Raw genomic sequence first — 12,809 nt, 5'->3', positions numbered from 1 at the left:
AATCAAAGTTACTATATATATGTGATTTGACGTAATTTTATCTGTGGCCAATGACCTTGAGCCTTCTTGGATGGGCACTTCTAATGTAACTATGGCAGCACCAGAGGAGCTAGAATTTTCGACGTCTGCCCTTAAACTTGGCTTGCCCCACCACCACAGAAAGCACTGAGCTAGGCTGAAACACCTGCATTTTGGAGCTGCCTTACTCAAGAAAGCAAAAAAAGACACTGTTTGTATGCGGCTGTCACGCCTTGGTCATTGTATTTTGTGTTTTCGTTATATATTTGGTCAGGCCAGGGTGTGACAGGGGTTTATGTTATTGTATTTCGTATTGGGGTTTGTAGTATTTGGGATCGCGGCTGATTAGGGGTGTTGTATAGGCTTGGCTGCCTGAGGCGGTTCTCAATCAGGAGTCAGGTGATTCTCGTTGCCTCTGATTGGGAACCGTATTTAGGTAGCCTGAGTTCGCTTTGTATTTCGTGGGTGATTGTTCCTGTCTCTGTGTAGTTTCACCAGATAGGCTGTATTTAGGTTTCACGTTCCGTTTGTTGTTTTTGTATTTATTAGTTATTTCATGTATCGTCACTTTTTCTTCATTAAAGACACGAGTAACCACCACGCTGCATTTCGGTCCGACTCTCTTTCAACAAACGAAGAACGCCGTTACAGAATCACCCACCACACACGGACCGAGCAGCGTGGAAACAGGCAGCGACCGCAGGAAAAGCGAAAGGAGGAATGGACATGGGAAGACGTATTTGATGGCAAAGGTTGTTACACTTGGGAGGAGATACTGGCTGGAAGAGATCGCCTCCCATGGGAACAGGTGGAAGCACTGAGGAGAGCAGAGGCAGCCGGAGATAAGAGTCGACGATACGAGGGAACACGGTTGGCAAGGAAACCCGAAAAGCACCCCCAAAAATGTATTGGGGGGGGGCTCAGAGGGAGAGTAGATGAGTCAGGTGTCAGACCTGAGCCAACTCTCCTTGTTAATCGTGAAGAGCAGTTGCAGTGGGAGAGGCTGCATCACTTGGAGAATTGGACATGGGAGGAGGAACTGGACGGAAAAGGACCCTGGACTCAGCCTGGAGAATATCGCCGTCCCAAGGAAGAACTAGAGGCGGCTAAAGCGGAGAGACGCTGGTATGAAGAGGCAGCACGGCGACGCGGATGGAAGCCTGAGAGTCGGCCCCAAAAATTGATTGTGGGGGGGCTTACAGGGAGTATGGCTATGCCAGGTAGGAGACCTGCGCAAACTCCCTGTGCTTACCGAGGGGCTAAAGAGACCGGGCAGGCACCGTGTTATGCTAGTGAGCGCACGGTGTCTCCAGTGCGGGTGCATAGCCCAGTACGGTTCATACCAGCCCTTCGTATTTGCCGGGCTAGAGTGGGCATCGAGCCAGGTAAGCTTGGGCAGGCTCGGTGCTCAAGAGCTCCAGTGCGCCTGCACGGTCCGGTCTATCCAGAGTCACCTCCACACACCAGTCCTCCGGTAGCAGCTCCCCGCACCAGGCTTCCTGTGCGTGTCCTCGCTCCAGTATCACCAGTGCCCGCACCACGCATCAGGCCTACAGTGCGCCTCGCCTCTCCTGCGCTGTCGGAGTCTCCTGCCTCTCCAGCGCTGTCGGAGCCTTTCTCCTCTCCTGCTCTACCGGAGTCTCCTGTCTGTTCAGCGCAGCCAGCGTTTTCCTCCTCTCCTGCGCTGTCGGAGTCTCCCGCCTGTTCAGTGCTATCAGAGCCTTTCTTCTCTACAGCGCTGCCGGAGCCTCCTGCCTGTTTGAAGCAGCCTGAGCTGCCAGTCTGCAGGGTGCTGTCAGCCTGCATGGAGCAGTTAGAGCTGTCAGTCTGCATGAAGCAGCCAGAGCTGCCAGTCTGCAAGGAGCTGCCAGTCTGCAAGGAGCTGCCAGTCTGCAAGGAGCTGCCAGTCTGCAAGGAGCTGCCAGTCTGCAAGGAGCTGTCAGTCTGCAAGGAGCTGTCAGCCTGCATGGAGCAGTCAGAGCTGTCAGTCTGCATGAAGCAGCCAGAGCTGTCAGTCTGCAAGGAGCTGCCAGTCTGCAAGGAGCTGCCAGTCTGCAAGGAGCTGTCAGTCTGCAAGGAGCTGTCAGCCTGCATGGAGCAGTCAGAGCTGTCAGTCTGCAAGGAGCTGTCAGTCTGCAAGGAGCTGTCAGCCTGCATGGAGCAGTCAGAGCTGTCAGTCTGCAAGGAGCTGCCAGTCTGCAGGGTGCTGTCAGCCTGCATGGAGCAGTCAGAGCTGTCAGTCTGCATGAAGCAGCCAGAGCTGCCAGTCTGCAAGGAGCTGTCAGCCTGCATGGAGCAGTCAGAGCTGTCAGTCTGCATAGAGCAGCTAGATCCGCCAGTCAGCCATGATCTTCTAGATCTGCCAGTCAACCAGATTCTTCCAGATCAGCCTGTCAACCAGAATCTTCCAGATCAGCCTGTCAACCAGAATCTTCCAGATCAGCCTGTCAACCAGAATCTTACAGATCTGCTAGTCAACCAGAATCTTCCAGATCTGCTAGTCAACCAGAAACTTCCAGATCCGCCAGCCAGCCAGGATCTACCGGAGCCTACTACCTACCTGAGCTTCATCTCAGTACTGGGCTTCCTCTCAGTACTGGGCTTCCTCTCAGTACTGGGCTTCCCTTCTGTTCCGGGCTGCCCCTCAGTTCCGGGCTGCCCCTCAGTTCCGGGCTGCCCCTCAGTCCCGAGCTGCCCCTCAGTCCCGAGCTGCCTCAGTCCCGAGCTGCCCCTCAGTCCCGAGTTGCCCCTCAGTCCCGAGCTGCCCCTCAGTCCCGAGCTGCCCCTCAGTCCCGAGCTGCCCCTCAGTCCCGAGCTGCCCCTCAGTCCCGAGCTGTCCCTCAGTCCCGAGATGCCCCTCAGTCACGAGCTGCTCCTCAGTTCTGTGGGGTTCTGGGTGAGGACTATTAGGCCATGGTCGGCGGCGAGGGTGGATTATCCCAGGACGCGAAGAGGAGGAACTATGACATTTATGGAGTGGGGTCCACGCCCCGAGCCGGAGCCGCCACCATGGACAGACGCCCACCCGGACCCTCCCTATGGTTTTGAGGTGCGTCCGGGAGTCCGCACCTTGGGGGGGGGGGGTTCTGTCACGCCTTGGTCATTGTATTTTGTGTTTTCGTTATATATTTGGTCAGGCCAGGGTGTGACAGGGGTTTATGTTATTGTATTTCGTATTGAGGTTTGTAGTATTTGGGATCGCGGCTGATTAGGGGTGTTGTATAGGCTTGGCTGCCTGAGGCGGTTCTCAATCAGGAGTCAGGTGATTCTCATTGCCTCTGATTGGGAACCGTATTTAGGTAGCCTGAGTTCGCTTTGTATTTCGTGGGTGATTGTTCCTGTCTCTGTGTAGTTTCACCAGATAGGCTGTATTTAGGTTTCACGTTCCGTTTGTTGTTTTTGTATTTATTAGTTATTTCATATATCGTCACTTTTTCTTCATTAAAGACATGAGTAACCACCACGCTGCATTTCGGTCCGACTCTCTTTCAACAAACGAAGAACGCCGTTACAGCGGCTTTATTAACGCAATGATACATTTTTTTTACATTGATTGCAAATTGATATGTGACACGTATTAATGCCACAATAACATGCAAAAAAATGTGGGTTTCAAAACAGGTGGGGCTCTGCCCTGAATGACGGGTCGCCACTGACTGAGCACCACACCATGACAAAACTTTACAGTTGTTGTCGACACAAAATAAATGGTTCTTCGCCAGCAAATATTTCATGAATGAGTGGCTGGTCTAGTGTGTAACGTTGGCAACTGTTAACACACATTCTCAACTGGATCCACCTCGACAGGGGCGGTACTACGTCCTGAAATCGCTATGAATTCTAGATATTATGGTTTGTTTTAAACCAGGAAATGTAGATGCCTCGTTTCTACCGGTGAGATGCGAAAACGCTCATATTTGCGCGTAGTGAGGAGATTCTCGATGTTTATGACATATTATATGTTAATAACATATATGGACATATACAGAGAAAGAGCAGTGGTAAGTAATTGTAGAGTAGACAGATTGTCTTTCCATATGTGCGTGCATGTACGGGTCTGTATGTGTGTGTGCTTGTGTGAAGACGGCGTGGACAAAATGGGCCGCAAGCAGAGGGCCCTCAGACTTCAGAAAAGACCACCCCTCCACCACCCAGAGCCTCGTCTGGGTCATCACTAGTTACCACAGCCACAAAGTCATGTGGCCCTCCTACCCAACCAATCAGTAGTGTGATGACGCCTATTCCGGTTTGAGGACCAAATAACTATATACATTAGGGAACAAGAATTGGCAACGTCACTCAAATTCATAACATTAACTATGTTTCCATCCAACCAGCGTGCAATGGGTCCTAGGTGGAGCTGGTGTAGACAGTCAGGTGCCAGTCAGCAGATATGAGTAATCAACGTACTTTTACTCAAAATGTCAAAAATACAAAGTAACAAATACATGCACACCATGACAGACCGAAAATACAAATAAACAATCACTCACAAAATATCACATGGGGAACAGTGGGTTAAATAATAAACAAGTAATTAGTTGAGTGAAACCAGGTGTGAAAATGCAGACAGAACAAATGGAAAATGAAAAGTTGATCGGCGGTGGCTAGAAAGCCGGCGACGTCGACCGCCGAACGCCGCCCAAACAAGGAGAGGGACCGACATCGGCGGAAGTCGTGACACAGCGATAGATTTTCATGTGAATATTCTAAAATCTGCATATTGCATTTTCCAACCAGTGGTGTTTCCACCAACTGACTTTTTGTGGATATAAATCAGTGTGTGATGACATAGTGCACACAAAATGTACCTTTTTCATGTACCGAATAAAAATCTAAGTTCAATGTGTTTCCATTGCATTTTCAAATCCATCAATAGTTTTCTCACAACAACTGTTGCGTTAAAGAGCAAATTTGCGTACTCTGGTCTTGGCACGTACGCTCTAGCAAACAACTGGCAGATATAACATGATGAGTTAACATGATGAGATTATTATGGATAAGAGCGAGAATACTTTTATTTGTCAAATGGCAGTGAACATTGATCATCATGTCACCAGAATCAGACCCTCATTATTGGAAAGGAGCATCAAGATCACTGTGCATTTTCACCAAGCTGTGAAGTTCATCATAAGTTATTTCATCTGTAGCCTAATAAACTGCATGGTTGTCGTAGTGGGGGACCACACACTTTATCATCACGTGACTCCAATTTGGATTAATTTTACAGACAAAAAAAGATCCCACCATGTCGAACGAAGGAATTACAGTTGAAGTCGGAGGTTTACATAAACCTTAGTCAAATGCATTTAAACTCAGTTTTTCACAATTCCTGACATTTAATCCCAGTAAAAGTTCCCTGTTTTAGGTCAGTTACGATCACCACTTTATTTTTAGAACGTGAAATGTCAGAATAATAGTAGAGAGAATCATTTATTTCAGCTTTTATTTCTTTCATCACATTCCCAGTGGGTCAGAAGTTTACATACACTCAATTAGTATTTGGTAGCATTGCCCTTAAATTGTTTCACTTGGGTCAAACGTTTCGTGTAGCCTTCCACAAGCTTCCCACAATAAGTTGGATGACTTTTCAGGTTGGTAGGCCTCCTTGCTCGCACACACTTTTTCAGTTCTGCCCACAAACTTTCTATAGGATGAGGTCAATGATTTGTGATGGCCACTCCAATACCTTGAGTTAATTGTCTTAAAGGCATTTTCCACAACTTTGGAAGTATGCTTAGGGTCATTGTCCATTTGGAAGACCCATTTGCAACCAAGCTTTAACTTGACTGATGTCTTGAGATGTTGCTTCAATATATCCACATAATTTTCCGTCCTCATGATGCCATCTATTTTGTGAAGTGCACCAGTCCCTCCTGCAGCAAAGCACCCCCACAACATGATGCTGCCACCCCCGTGCTTCACGGTTAGGATGGTGTTCCTCAGCTTGCAAGCCTCCCCCTTTTTCTTCCAAACATAATGATGGTCATTATGGCCAAACAGTTCTATTTTTGTTTCATCAGACCAGAGGACATTTCTCCAAAAAGTACAATCTTTGCCCGCATGTGCAGTTGCAAACCGTAGTCTGGCTTTTTTATGGCGGTTTTGGAGCAGTGGCTTCTTCCTTGCTGAGCGGCCTTTCAGGTTTTGTTGATATAGGACTTGTTTTACTGTGTATATAGATACTTTTGTATCTGTTTCCTCCAGCATCTTCACAAGGTCCTTTGCTGTTGTTCTGGGATTGATTTGTACTTTTCGCACCAAAATAAGTTCATCTCTAGGAGACAGAACGCGTCTCCTTCCTGAGTGGTATGACGGCTGCGTGGTCCCATGGTGTTTATACTTGCGTACTATTGTTTGTACAGATGAACGTGGTACCTTCAGGCATTTGGAAATTGCTCCCAAGGATGAACCAGACTTGTGGAGGTCCACATTTTTTTTCTGAGGTCTTGGCTGATTTATTTTGATTTTCCCATGATGTCAAGCAAGGAGGCACTAAGTTTGAAGGTAGGCCTTGAAATACATCCACAGGTACACCTCCAATTGACTCAAATAATGTCAATTAGCCTATCAGAAGCTTCTAAAGCCATGACATCATTTTCTGGAATTTTCCAAGCTGTTTAAAGACACAGTCAACTTAGTGTACGTAAACTTCTGACCCACTGGAATTGTGATACAGTGAATTATAAGTGAAATAATCTGTCTGTAAACAATTGTTGGAAGAATTAGATGTCCTAACCGACTTGTCAAAACTATAGTTTGTTAACAAGAAATTTATGGAGTGGTTGAAAAACAAATTTTAATGACTCCAACCTAGGTGTATGTAAACTTTTATTTTACCTTTATTTAATTCATTAATTTATTTAACTAGGCAAGTCAGTTAAGAACAAAATCTTATTTAGGAACAATGGTTTAACTGCCTGTTCAGGGGCAGAATGACAGATTTGTACATTGTCAGCTCATGGATTTGAACTTGCAATCTTTCGATTACTACTCCAACACTCTAACCACTAGGCTACCCTGCCACCCCAACTGTATTCCGACTTCAACTGTATCTGTCGGCATGTATTAAATTGTACCGGATCTTCCTGTTTCCAACGCAGCTGTTTTATACGGAATGATTTACTCACATAAAAACTGTGGATGGAAACGTGGTTAGTTTGAAAAGACAAAAGGTTTTGGGCAAAAGGGTAAGTTGTCATTTCCTTTTTAGAAAACTACTAGCTAACTTCTGATACTATCATCTAAAATGAGCTTGCTAGCTTGCCAACATATGGGATTCCATTCCAAGCACAGAGGAGTTATTCTATTTGACGTTGTTAGTTTCCCAAGCCTTCAATTCTAATAGTAATGTATCATATTCTTGACCTTCAACATATGCAAAAAAAAAAACTCAGTTGGGAGAGTAAAAGTCTCCCATCCAATGTTCTGTTTCAAGTTGTGGGCACAAAGACGTATGAATGCCACCAGGGGAAAGACACACAAACAAAATCTAAAGAGAAATGTGTTGCTGAAATGAACATGAAGGCAGTAAGTTCAAAGACAAATCACTGTAATGTATACTATACACTGGGATTTTCCTCAATAAAATTGAAGAAGGGGCTTTAAATGCGTGTCCTTACTCTGTGGTCACTAAAGATCCCATGGCACTTATTGCAAGAGTATTTAATGATGAGTACCATTTTTATGTGTAAATCAAACTGTAATCCTATCATGTAACTGTGTATAAAAGTACAATGTATATATATATATCAAAGTGTATAAATAATGATTCTGCAACTACGGGCACTTTCGTGTCCTCGGGTCAATTTTGGGGATTTTATAAAAAACAACAAAAATAAAAATATTTGTATTGTAAAGTAGTGTGTAACTGACTGCAGGGAAGTCAGGCGGAGGAGAGCAGAAATAGGTAGCAAACGGAGCCCTTTATTGAGGCGAACAAAACACGGCACTCAGAAAACTAAACACACGCGGGTTACAATAACCCGGCACAAACCAGCCTGGAGTACACATACATTTACATATCACAATTCCACACACAGACATGGGGGGAAACATATGCAAGACGTGTAATGAGGGAATGCAAATCAGGTGTGTGGGAAAACAGGACAAAACAGATGGAAAAATGAAAGGCTAGAAGCCCGGTGATGTCGACCGCCGAACGCCACTCGAACAAGGAGAGGGACCGACCTCGGCGGAAGTCATGACATGTATGTTAAGTTAAGTTCACACTGGAATCAATCCATACTTTTTAAACACCTCTGTCAAGTATTTTAGCTACTTTTCAGATGCATTTTATACCTCAATTTCACCATTTTGCCCTTGTCCCTGACCCAGACTTCTAAGTATCTACTATGTTTTTATATGAGAAAACATTAATAATTACACATTATATCATGTTATATACTACAGAAAGAGTCAATTAAATAAAATCTATATAAATATTTATTGTGAATACATTATTTATACACTTTTATATAAATACATTGTACTTTTATACACTGTCAATTTGTTTGTCTTCGTGCTATTTAAAAAAAATGCAGATATTGGAGTAAACCTATTTTGGGTTAAGGCAAGTAACCATGAGTAAGGGCAAACATCATGATAAGCTTATAAGCTGAGTTTGAATAAGACATCCGATTACCACTTTGCATTTAGAACAGTTGATTTAACTATATTTAATAAATACTCATATCATTGATGGATCACAAGATAAAATAAATGCATGTCTCTTGTCTGCCCCTGCATGCCAGTCAGCATATGCATCATCACACTCCCTCATCTGATTGGTCGTTTACCACCAAACGTAAGCCGGCATACGCATCATCCTCACTCTCATCTGATTGGTCAAGTAGGCGGGCCTTCTGACTTTGTGGCTGTGGTAACTAGGGACGACCCTCCCTCTACCGCCCTTCCTCATGCTCCGCAGAGTAGGCACACCCTCTGCATCCAGTTACCACGGAAACGACCCTGGAGCACCTGAGTCATCTCATTAAGGTTGGAGCAAAGACTTCCTGAACCCTCACCCTGAAAGTAAAGAATACTGGCTCTTTCTTCATCATTGTCTGTGTTGCTACCTTCTTTGTTTTTAATAGATGGCAGTTCAGTGAACCATTTCCATTTCTGGGGGTTGTTCAATGGAAGTTTCAATGGAATTTCAATTAAAGTTTGCAAAATAAAAATGTTGGTTGTGGGCCTAAATACTTCATGTGATCTGCCGCTTTCTGTGACCATCATTGCCATAAGGGTTTACTGTAAACAAATGCCACTGTGTGTAATGTGGTCCTGTGTTATCACGGACAACACAATGGCATGGAGGCACTGCAGGCAAAAAGTCTATATAAATCTGTTTTACCCTGTCCAACCAATGACCCCATGGGAAATTAATGGGAAATCTTAGAGACTTTTCCTTAGAATTTACAATAAACCTGAATTTATTATATATTTATAATGCCAACATTGCAACCCTGATGTTGAAAAGGATCATATGCTGGAGGCTGGCTGGGCTGCAACATGATATCACAGGAAAAGGTCATTCTGTCACATTTTGCAAGTGTTGCATCAACAAATTTAAGCTTATGTCAATTGGCCAGGCTCCCAACAGGCTTTGCGGTGCCAGTGGGAAAAGATGGGCTGCAAGATGGGCTGCAACCATTTGACGCTTATGTCAATACATCGCAGTCAATGGGAAAAGATAAGTGTAAGCCAATTGATGCTAATGTTAAGACATTTTCCCATTCAATGGGAAGAGAAGAGACTCACAAGGTTGACGCTTATGTCAGTACATTTCTAGTCAATGGGTGTTTTGTAATAGATGCGGGACCACTGTTGGGGTTTGGATTATTTTGTGAGTGTACGAATGTGTGTTGATGACCTACAGGACCACCTTTGTTAAGTGATTGTTTGACATTCAGATGAAAACGTCACGACTGTTTGTGTTTATGCCACGTTAAAAAGGCATAGGTGGCGTGTCCATCAGGCTAGAGGAAGTTAAGATTTCCCTAAAGTAAATTTATGTAAATTGCCACAATTATATAGCTTAATTTGATTACTCATATCTATACAGAAATAAATAAAATCATTCAAAGTAGGCTACTACACCAGAAAGCATAATTTGGCCAACAGAGGATCATTAGCTTTTTGTTTAAAAAACAACTGGATTGTTTTAAATCACATAGCCTACAGTCGGAAGGGCCCGCAATTTGGGCAGCATGCTCTGCAAATATCAAATAGATCATAGTTTAGTTGCGATTGCAGATAGACCCAGTCAGACATTTCCCAATATTTAAAAATACAGTTGCGGAAAAAACGTTTGGAAAGCAAATGGCTATTGCTGTAAAGAGACGACAATGAAAAGACTCCAATCCCTCTTTTAGTTATCCAAAATCTACACTTTATTTAGCAAACAGTAGCCTATCTTATTGGCACTAGCTGAGAACATCGGCCATATCCCCAGTGAGTGTACATATTCACTGTCTTTATCATTGGGTCAGTGACACTTTTGTTTGACTTTGGACAATAATTTCCTCCTCCAGGTTAGATATTGTATTTTTGTCTCCCCTTTTCGTAGGCCAATTATATGGATCTGACAACGTCGTTTTTATTGATTTGTTTGTCAGTGTCAGCAGAGTAGGCTACCCTGTAATTTTGGTAGTATTAAAAAAGATTATGCTAATGTCTCCATTCATATAAAGTGTAGTAGAATGGCATGAAATGTGTTTATAAAAGGACAACAAGAAATGCATCAGATAGGCCTGTATGACCTATAGCCTAGCCTACAAGAAACAAGGGGGTCCCTCAGGGGTGAGTACTTAGTCCAGTCCTATACTCCCTGTTCACCCACGACTGCGTAGCAGCACACGACTTCAACACCATCATTAAGTTTGCTGATGATACGACAGTCGTAGGCCTGATCACCAACGACGATGAGAGCCTATTGGGATGAGGTTAGAGAAATGACAGTGTGGTGCAAGGACAACAACCTCTCCCTCAACGTCGTCAAGACAAAGAGCTGGTCCTGGACCACCAGAAACGGAGGGCCGAGCACGCCCCCATTCACATCGACGGGGCGGATCGAGAGCTTCATGTTCTTTGGTGTCCACATCACTAAGGACCTATCATGGTCCAAACACACCAACACAGTCGTGAAGAAGGCACGACAATGCCTCTGCCCCCTCAGGAGACTGAAAAGATTTAGCATCGGCCCTCAGATCCTCAAAAGGTCCTACAGCTGCACCATTGATATGGCTGCATCACCGCTTGGTATGGCAACTGTTTGGCATTCAACCGTAAAGAGGCTACAGCCCAGCACATCACTGGGGCTAAGCTCCCTGCCACCCAGGACCTCTATACCAGGCGGTGTCAGAGGAAGACCCTAAAAATTGTCAAAGACTCCAGCTACCCTAGTCATAGACTGTTCTCTATGCTTCTGCACGGCAAGCGGTACCGGAACGCCAAGTCTGGAACTAAAAGGCAGCTGAACAGTTAATCAAATGGCTACCCGGACTATTTTCATTGACCCCCTTTTTTAAACACTGACTCTATGCACACTCACTGGACTCTACCCACACATACTACACGTACAGTGACACTACAACACACACTTTCACATACGCTGCTGCTACTCTGTTTATTGTCTATCCTGATTGACTAACAGGAAGATCAGAGTACCGTCAACCAAAAAGGTTGAGAGTTTAAATCCCAAGTGAGTACATGCTAAATAATAATACTTTTCTAAACATGCACAATGTAATCATGTATGTCAAATATGTAAGTTGAAAACACTATGTTAAATGTACTGTGTGTGTGCGTATCCCTAACATTGCCAACAGACAAATAGCTATGAATGGATCAGTGGTTAAAGGGATACTTTGATATTTTATCTACTTCCCCAGAGTCAGATGAGCTCGTGGGTATCATTTTTAAGTCTCTGTGTCCTGTATGAAGGAAGTTAGAGGTAGTTTTACGAGCCAATGCTAACTAGCGTTAGCGCAATGACTGGAAGTCTATGGGTATCTGCTAGCATGCTAACCCTCAGAAAACTGGAATGTTCTTGCTACGTTCTCATAAAACGTGTTTTGAACATCAATACATTATGTTCTAAGAACATGTCAGCCATGGTCTGTGTATGTTTGGTGGGACATCCTATCCCACAGAAAACTAGACACAAGTGTTATTGCAAATTTCTTATGGAACTTGTCTAGAACATTAATATGGTAAGTTCTGATTAGATGGCATCCAGTTTGTGGGTAAGTTCTGTTTGACATTAAGGTAATGGTCTCATGGAAATATTCCTTGCACTTCACAGGAACATTCCTTTAAATATGTTAGTTAATGACCTAATGAGACCCTTAAGGGAATGTTTGTTGTTAGCAGGGCGTATGAAGGTTGTTTAAAAGTTGTGAACCCGTACTAGGTCAGTTTGGTGACATTCAGGGTGTGCCAGAGTGACACACTTCATGAGGTAAACACACCACACACACACACTTCATTAGGTAAGCTATACTAAGAGTGCGGGCCTTTAGAAGAACAGGTTCACTCTCAAGTCTTTAAAGGTCACTGTGCAGCTTTCGTCACCTATACCTCATTTATATGGGCTTTATTTGTGTTTGCATGTGTGTGTTCAGGACAGTTTGAGTTTCAACTAAGCTCTACTTAAGTCAAATGTGCTGAATGCAACACTGCAATTTGTTTCTCAATACGAGTACGTTCTCTTCAGGCTCACTCCCACTCAGGTAGCAGGCGTGCATCTGCATATCCTTATTTTGTTAATCATCGTATTGTCCGTGGCC

At 44.2% G+C, this 12,809-nt stretch overlaps 1 protein-coding gene across 1 annotated transcript in view; it reads right to left on the bottom strand.

The window, feature by feature from the left end:
* Nucleotides 1–12,809, bottom strand: part of lrrn2 (leucine rich repeat neuronal 2) — a 52,961-nt gene that overhangs the window by 21,350 nt on the left and 18,802 nt on the right. The window lies entirely within an intron of this gene.

This window comes from Oncorhynchus kisutch, linkage group LG4, assembly GCF_002021735.2.
Source record: "Oncorhynchus kisutch isolate 150728-3 linkage group LG4, Okis_V2, whole genome shotgun sequence".
NCBI lineage: Eukaryota > Metazoa > Chordata > Actinopteri > Salmoniformes > Salmonidae > Oncorhynchus > Oncorhynchus kisutch.
The sequence above is the reverse complement of the archived record's forward strand: the minus strand, read 5'-3'. Positions and strand labels throughout refer to the sequence as shown.